This window comes from Pteropus alecto, unplaced genomic scaffold (assembly GCF_000325575.1).
Source record: "Pteropus alecto unplaced genomic scaffold, ASM32557v1 scaffold3, whole genome shotgun sequence".
Lineage (NCBI taxonomy): Eukaryota > Metazoa > Chordata > Mammalia > Chiroptera > Pteropodidae > Pteropus > Pteropus alecto.
In genome coordinates this window covers 5583596-5592003 of record NW_006442484.1, presented here as the reverse complement: position 1 = coordinate 5592003, position 8408 = coordinate 5583596, and positions in this window count along the sequence as shown.

Here is an 8408-nt window from a genome sequence, read left to right as displayed (position 1 = left end):
TATAATTGAGTTTAAATATTGATCCACGCAATCAAGGCAGGTTAATAGTCAACCCCGCTAAGCTCTGGAAGCCTCCCAGGCACAAGGCTCCCTTCCCTGGAGTGACAAGGCAGGGGGCTGAGGGAGTGGCAGCCCCTAGGAACTTAGCCTTCCTTGGAAAGCATGTTCGTCTGGGGGCTTGAGCTGGGGGCTATCTAGTCCTGGTTCTGCCCAGGACTAGGTAGGTCCCCTGGGCAGTTTCAAGAACCCTCTCCAAGCCAAGCCTCAGTGTCTGCCTGTAGCATGGAAGTCCTGGCACCCTGTCCTTCCCAGTGCAAGGACCAGGCAGGAACAGAGGACAGGGTGCTTTGGGAGACGTACACTGTTCTGGCCAAGGAAGGACACAGAGGGAAAGCCAGGTGCTGTATCAGCTGGGAGAATGTGCCCACACACCTCTCCTGTAGGGACTCTGCTTTGCTGGCCTTCTGCCAACTCCCTCAGGCTCCTGAGGGTTTGGTCCTCCTCAGTTATTCCCGTCGGGCCCATCCTGTCTGACATACTCCCAGTGGAATCTCAAGCCTGTAGGACAGATGCCCAAACGGTGGCCCCACCACCACTACTGATGACTCTCTCTGGTCTTCCACGTGGACTATCACAGTCAGTGATGTGGTAACCACTGCAGTCCAGGGCTTCCCATGATTCAGAGGTGCCGAGTGGCTGCTGTGCCTGGCCCGGAGCAGACAGTGGTTGGAGAGCAGGTGGCCAGCATGCCTGCACCCAGGAGGCCCCGCAGCCTCTATCAATGGGTTTCACAACTGAGTTCAGCTTCTGCTAAAGTGAGGATGGAAGGATCCCACAGCTGTGACCCAACTCTTCAGGTCTGGGTGACCTTTGTGTCAGCCGACCCTGACATTCTCCAGTGCCCCCACCCCCGCCCTACCCTGAGCTCACACCCAGGACTCGTTTTCCTCTTGGGCGCTTCTGCAAGAAAGAGAGCAAGTTCCTCCAGGCCAGTGGTTCTCAAAGCTTGGTCCCCCACCAGCAAACAGATCCCTGAGGAAATGGTTAAAAATGGCACATTCTCGGCCCCTAAAGAATGGGAGACTCCACACCCACAGAGTCCAGCCCCTCTGGTGACGCTGATGTTCTATGACACTTGTCCTCAGCAGGGGCTACGAAGTTACCACTCCCCAGTAAACTAGGACCATGAATGAAAAGCTCCCGCCCACTGGCTTATTGTGTGCAGGAGTCATTCAAAACTCTTTAAGTAAATTAAAGCTATTTAATTCATATAGCAATACTATGGAGCAGGCATAAATATTAGCTCCACATGGATGAAGCAAGCCAGGCACAGAAAAGTTAAGTAACTTTGCCCAGGTCACAAAGCTGGAATCTGAATTTGGAACAAGGCACTGTCATTCATTATGCCAAAGATTCTCAAAGTGTGGTCCCTGGACCAGGAACGTCAGCATCGCCTGGGAAATTTTTAGAAATATAAATTCCCAGTCCTCAGCTCAGACCTACGGAGTCAGAAACTCTGGGCATGGGGCCAGCAGTCTGTTAAACACACCCTCCAGATGATCCTGATGCAGTTCTGAGGGCCACAGCACCCCACCCACCCCACCTGCTGCTTGAAAATGCCACATCACGTGGAATTCATTCTGAAAGCTTTGTGCTCACGTTGTGGCTAGAAATAGACCATCTTGCAGTGTGGCTCTGCTCCTGCCTCAGTGGGGGCCTGCCTGCTCAGAGCCCAGCTCTCCTGCGGACTGATGTGAAGGAGCAGCTGCTTCAGGGCCCCTGCTGGGAGGGCCTGCCCCAGGTGGGCCAAGAGCACTTCTGGGGACACACCACTGGGCTCATGTGTCGTGCTCACAGCTGAGTGCCCTGTTAGGGCAGAGGCCACACAGGCAGATCAGCAGCCTGCAACCAAGCCAGAACAAAAGGCAGGGTGATGTAGGGTGACTCCTAGACTCTAGCCCCTAATGGCTCTGTTGCCTTGACCATCTCCCTAGTTCAACTCTGAACTTTGGAACCCAATCCCATCTTGTCCCTCCACTGCTGTTTCCCACCTCACTTAGAAAGCAAATCAGAACCTCCTTCCTGCTATGGTCTGTGAGACTGTGTTAGTGTAGTCAAAATCAGGACACAGCCCACCAGTGGGCCAGGAAGTCAACTTGGCAGGTCAGGACCTGCATTTCTAAAGAAAGCATGAAATGGAATAGTTCAAACATAGTTTTGTGAAACATTTTTTGTGTGAAACTCTTAATATGTGTGTACTGTGTAACACTGAAAACTCTGGTTTATCTGACCCAGCTCCCCTCTATCTACTCTGACCACCATGGCACTATTTTTTTTTTGGATCCTGGACACCACCAAGCTGTTTCCCATCACAGAGCCCTGCTCAATGGCTCCTGTGCCCAGTCCAAGTCACTGCTTTACATGAACGGTCTCACGTCAGCCTCACGATTTTGAAAGGCAGGTGGCATTACTACTTCACAGATGAGGCTGGGGTTTGGAGAGGCTAAGCAGCTTGCTTAACCGTGTGGTCTCAAGATTCCAACCTAATACCTGGCCCTCACCCTTGTGTACACCCTCTGCTCTTCTCATGGGAGCATAGGCAAGTTGAGAGGAGAGGGGGGACTTTACCAGTGTGGTGGAGAGGGGGGATCCACTGAGCTCAGGAGGATGGGGAAAACATGGGTAGGGACACAGAGGAGCAGCAGCCCACAATTTGACTGGAATGGAGTACTGGGGGCAGATGAGCTTGGAAAAGGTGCAGTCTGGGCAGGAAGATTTCTGAGCAGGGCAAGAGCTGGGAGAGAGAACACAAGCTGGTTTAAGAAGGTTGGTGGGAGGCTCACAATACTGCAGCCTTGGCCCTAGATAATGATAAGGGTCTGGGTTTGTGGCATTGCAAATGTGCCCACCACAGAGTTCAGCACGGCCCACTCACTGATCAAGCTTCAAAGACAAGAGGGCGCCCATAAGAATGGCTACTATCGAAAAGGGGGGTGGGTGGGTATAAAGTAAATAAGCACTGGCAAGAATGTGGAAAAATTGGAACCTTTGTGCACTGGTGGGAATGTGAAACGGTGCAGCTGTGTGGAAAATAGTATTACCGTATGAATCCAGCAATTCCATATCTGGATATTTATCCAGAAGAAGAGGAGGCAGGAGCTCCAATAGATATCTGCACACCCATGCTCACAGCAGCATTATGCACGACAGCCGAAAGGCGGAGGCAGCCCAAGTGTCGATGAATGAATGAACAGAATATAGTACTATATACAGATAATGGAACATTATTCAGCCTTAAAAAGAAAGGAAATTCTAATAAGATACACTAAGAATGAACCTTTAGGACATCATACGCAGTGAAATAAGCCCATCACAAAGGGACAAATACTGGATGATTCCATTTACATGAGGCACCTAGAGTAGTCATATTCACAGAGACAGAAAGTAGAATGGTGTGTGCCAAGGGCAGGGGAAGACGAAAAAGTCCTGGATGGATGGTTGCACAACAATGTGAATACTCCTGATGCCACTGAACCGTACACTTAAAAATGGTTAAGAAGATAAATTTCACATTCTATGTATTTTACCACAATTTAAAAAACATAAAAAGCCCAGAGGTCTGAGCCACAGAGATTTCTTACAAATGAGTTTTATTTGAATTCTGACCCGAGCATAGATCCCACATACAGATTTCTCGTCAGCACGATGGCACAGTAATGAGTGCAAAATAGGCTTTATTTCAGGTACAAAAACAATATGGCAGGTGACAACTTCTGTCTTGATGCCCACCTCCTCATGACCATCATGTCTGCCTGACCCATCCAAGGGCTACACCATTCCCAAGAGACTCCCACCACCTTTAGAAAAGAGTCACCCAATCTGAAAAAAGGTGAGGAAGTTACATTTTAAGAAAAAAAAAAATCACTTTAAATACATGAACATTAGAGAACACAGTAACCAAGTTTTTACCCGGCAAGGGGGCGGGGAAGGGGGAGGCACACGAAACAATCCCTTCTCTTCTGTCTTTAACAACAAGCCCCACCTGTTTCCCCAGCAGGTGCACCAAGCCCAGTATGAAGTCAGCACAAAAGCCAGTGCTGCATAGGAAGGCGTTTGCCCTTCTGGGACGAGAACATGAGGTCTGGGTGTAGGATCTGGACGCAGATGCCTGTCTTCTCATCCTGGCTCAATTCACCAGTACGTGTAGGACCTGGGGCTGTAGGTAATTTCTCAGTCATAATTTCCTCCCCTGGAAAACTGGGCTACAGGGGCCTCACAGTGCTGTGGGGAGGATCAAATGACACAATGGCAAAAGCACTGGGCACGAAGCCTGACCCGGGAGAGGCCAGTCAGTGACAGCTGCTGCTGTTGGTATTGGTACTGATGGAGGACTGGATACAGTGTCCAGCCACCTGCACATGGAGAGGTGAAGCAAGGGACCCAAAAAGGCTGACCAAGACACAGGGAGGCAGGCACCACCCAGTTGAGAGTTGAACAGCAGCACCTAGGCTGTAAGGCTGGCATTTGAACTCACTCCAACTTCTCCCAAGGGCATAAACAGAAACCTGGGCCCATGAAACCCTTACAGAGGGCCAGGAAGTAGCCCTTCTCAATAACCAAGCAAATGGTTTCCTTTGTAGGAGGAAGAACAGCAGGACATGTAGGGAGGGATCTGCGGGGACCCAGAGAACCCAAAAGGTCCATGGTCCTTAAGGTGCCGGCTGAAAGGAAAGTCAGGCTGTACCTTCTCGAGACAGGAAAAGTTCCTGAGGCCTCAATGAAAAGGCCACCACCTAGCATGGCTTGGTGACCTGTTAATACCAGCACAAAACCCTTCCCACCCACAGCCCTTATACCAGCCCCGAACACTCTGACCCGGGTATCCAAAGGCCCACCAGCTCCCCCGGAATGGGACAGCAGGCAGGCAGAAGGGGAAAGCAAAGGACTTGGACATTCCCACCAAGAAGCTGGGGTGGACCGCACGAGACAAAGGGCTCACTAACCACATGGGAAGTGAGATCGCCAGGAAAGAGAGACTCGGGCTGCCTAGCTGCTTGCCTCTCTGGCTTCAAAACTCAAAACAAAATACTTTTTATTGTTTCAAAACGTCCTCTTTTCTGTGATTTTCTTTAAAAGAATCCAGTGGGGATAGATGGTAATGGAGGTCTAGCTCAGTGGTTAGCAAACTTTTTCCGTAAAGGTTTAGATAGCAAGTATCTTCAGCTTTAAGGGCCAAGAAGCAAATCAATATTATGTTGGCATGAGAAAATAAATTTCCACAATTTTTTTGTTGATGAAAATCAAAATATAATTGAGTACTTCTTTGTAGTACAGCTCTACTAATGAGAAGAATGGAATTTTTGAAAGGATGCAGGATAATATTTCATTTAATTTGGTTCAAAGAGAGTGCTTGCTATCATCAAATGGATCACAAACCAGGCAGTGAGCTGGACGGGGGCTGCAGTTCGCCAGCCCCTGATGACAGTAGGCTTGCGCTGATCAATGGGGGCGAGGGGTGCCCGGGTTAATTATATTGTTCTCTTCGATGACGGTTTATAAACTTCCCATGATAAAAGGCTTTCCCATCCCCTGCTGGCTCCCACCCACTGGGGCTCCTCAGATGAAGGGTTTGAGGACAGGCTCACGCACACCGCCAGTTGGGAGGGGAACTAGTTTGGCTGCCCTGATGGCAGGGCTCGTCAGCCCAAGACACAGGCAGTGACCACCTCATCCCATCGGCAGCCCTGCACAGAGCAGCAAATCCATGCCTCAGAGCTACTTCTTGAGGCCATTAACTCTAGAGGGTCTCTATGTGGCAAGGGCATGGGGGGAGAGGGGATGGCAGGTCCAGCGCTGGGTCATTGGCAAGAGAGCTGCCACTCAAAAAAGACCTATTTCCTTTTTTCTCTTGGGATTTCTTGTCACCCTTGGGGGTGAAGGAAGAAAGCCCAGGAGGAGTTTTTGTAGAGGTCTGGAAAACTTAGTACAAGTTCTTTGGGTGCTGGGCGGATTCCTGGAAGGAGGCCTGGGGTGTCTTGACCAGGACCTCACTGCCCCAGGCCCACCAAGGGCTTCGCTGCAACTTTACATCTCCAGCCTGGACCATCTTAAAGGCCCCCTGCCCTGTTCCCACAAGGCGAAGGTAAGGAGGCAGGAGGGTGATCAGAAAGGATGTACAAACTTCCTAGCATCCAGCCTGACTGATATCACACCTAGAGTATAAAACCAAGGAGAAAAAAATGGACACGGGGTGGTATGTAGAAGACTAACACCATGGGCCTTGCTCTTGGGGTCCTTGTCAGATGGCAACTGCCAGCACTGCTGCCCTCTGCAGAAGAGCTGGACTTAGGGTGTGGATCCACCCTTCCCCCCAGTAGGGCAACTTTACCCTCACTGGCCTCATCAACAGAGTACAAACCAGGAGTATCATGTAAAATCTAAAGGGAACAGCAGTAATCACCACGTCCAGCTGAGAATATTTAGGGCTGCATCGATATCAGACCCTGGAGCGGGGAAAGGGGTCCATGGATACACGTAAACATGTACAACATAGCTGCAGAGCTGGCCATCACTGCGTCCAGGCTCAGGCAGCCGGGGGTACACCTGGTGGCCACTCTAAGTGCTAATGGGGTAGGCAGCCCAGCTGTGAGCCAGACTTGGTTCTTAAAGACATGACCGAGACCCTACACCTCATGTCAAGGTGCATGTGACCTTGCTGTGCACGCGCCAGCCTGAACGGGAGCTTCAGCAGCACTGTGTGCAACCGGCATGCGCACACATAACTCATCGCCTGCTCTCTGTATGACTCTGATGGAGGAAAGACTGGGAAAGGCCCACTGCCCCTCAGAATCACCATGCGACTGAGTCAGCCGCAACTGCAGAGGTCTCCCAGCCCTTATTTTTAAGGGGAGGACACGGAGACCCAAAGAGGCAAAGAGACTCATGGAAGTGAGAAACTTGGGGCCTAGGAACCCTGTCCTTCCCAACTCTCTCCACCCCCACTTTACCCTCTCATCCTCTGCTTTTCCACCTTCTCTGAGAGCCTCAGGACTTCCTCCCTCTGCTCTCCTGACAACAGCAAAAGATGCTTTTCCATGTTTTTCACTAACTCGTTAATGATTTTAAGACCTTCAGACATTCAGGCCAGCCCCTGAAGCCACGCTAGACTTGGAAACTTATGACAAACTGCTCAACCAGCTCCACCCTGCTCCTTGTAAAGCCCCTCCTAAGCTAACAGTTCTCCCTAAGGGGCCCAAGGCTGCCTGGGCAGGGGGACACTAGGGCAATGTCTGACCTTTGCTAGGACCTCAAGCCAGGACTTCGCACTGCCTTTTCCAAAGGCACAAAGCCCCTTCCCCAGCAAACCTTATTGTTCCCCCATTCAAAAGCCTCTGTCTTTACTGTAAAGGTGCATCTCAGTAAACAGGAAAACGTTATCACAACCTTGCCAAACAGACACCCAGTAAAGAAAGGTCATGGCCTGAGAATAATGCAGGTTTGGGCTTCTGGTTCAAGATGGTGGCTGGATCACAGGGATATTATCTTCTTTCTCTCTGGAGATTACTTTTAAAAACTGTGGCTGCCGAGAAGCCACAACCTAGAACATGTGGGTTAAAGGGTACAGTTCTGGGAGGGCTGCCCTGGCCAGAGGGCCGATGGGACTCAAAGCTCACAGAAAAGACAGCAGGTGGACAAGAGTACAAAGTATTACAGCTTTTTTGTACTTAACAAAATGAAAACAAAATCTATAGCCTTAGCTCATCTGACTTGGGCCCCTGTGGAAAGGATAAACTGCTGAATTAAGCAGCTAAAACATTTTGGTACCAAATAACTATGTGTATATTTTTTTTCTTTTTGGTATTTATTATTCTCTATTTCTTTGTAAGCTACCAGATTTAATTATAACCATTAGGAGAAGGTAAGGAGAACAGACAGCAGTGAGCATTTCAGAGAGTGAAAGACTCTACAAATAGCAAACTTAAGGTAACAGATCTTTATAAAGCCCTTTATTGGAAATAAGAAATAAAAATATTAGCCTACTATATTTTTGGAATTAAAATTTAGCCTGCCATCAGTTGGCCTGGATAGTGACTAAAGTATAGTGACTAAAGACACCTTGAAAGGCTGGAAGTCAGAAGACCAAAGGTCCAGTCCTTGTTCTGTATAACCTTGGCCAAGTTATTCCACTTCCATGTGACTCAATTTTCTCAAAAAAGAAAATGACTGGTATTGACCCTCCCCAAGGAATAGTGTGTGGAGCTAGAATGTGCACCAAGAAAGATTGCAGAGCATCAGAAAGTGATATGACCCAGTATTGTTGAGATAGGTAAAGAGGGAGATAGAAGGAAAAGTAGAGACAGCCAGCTGTAAAAATGGTGAAGCCAAACATAGGCCGAGAAGGAAGGAAG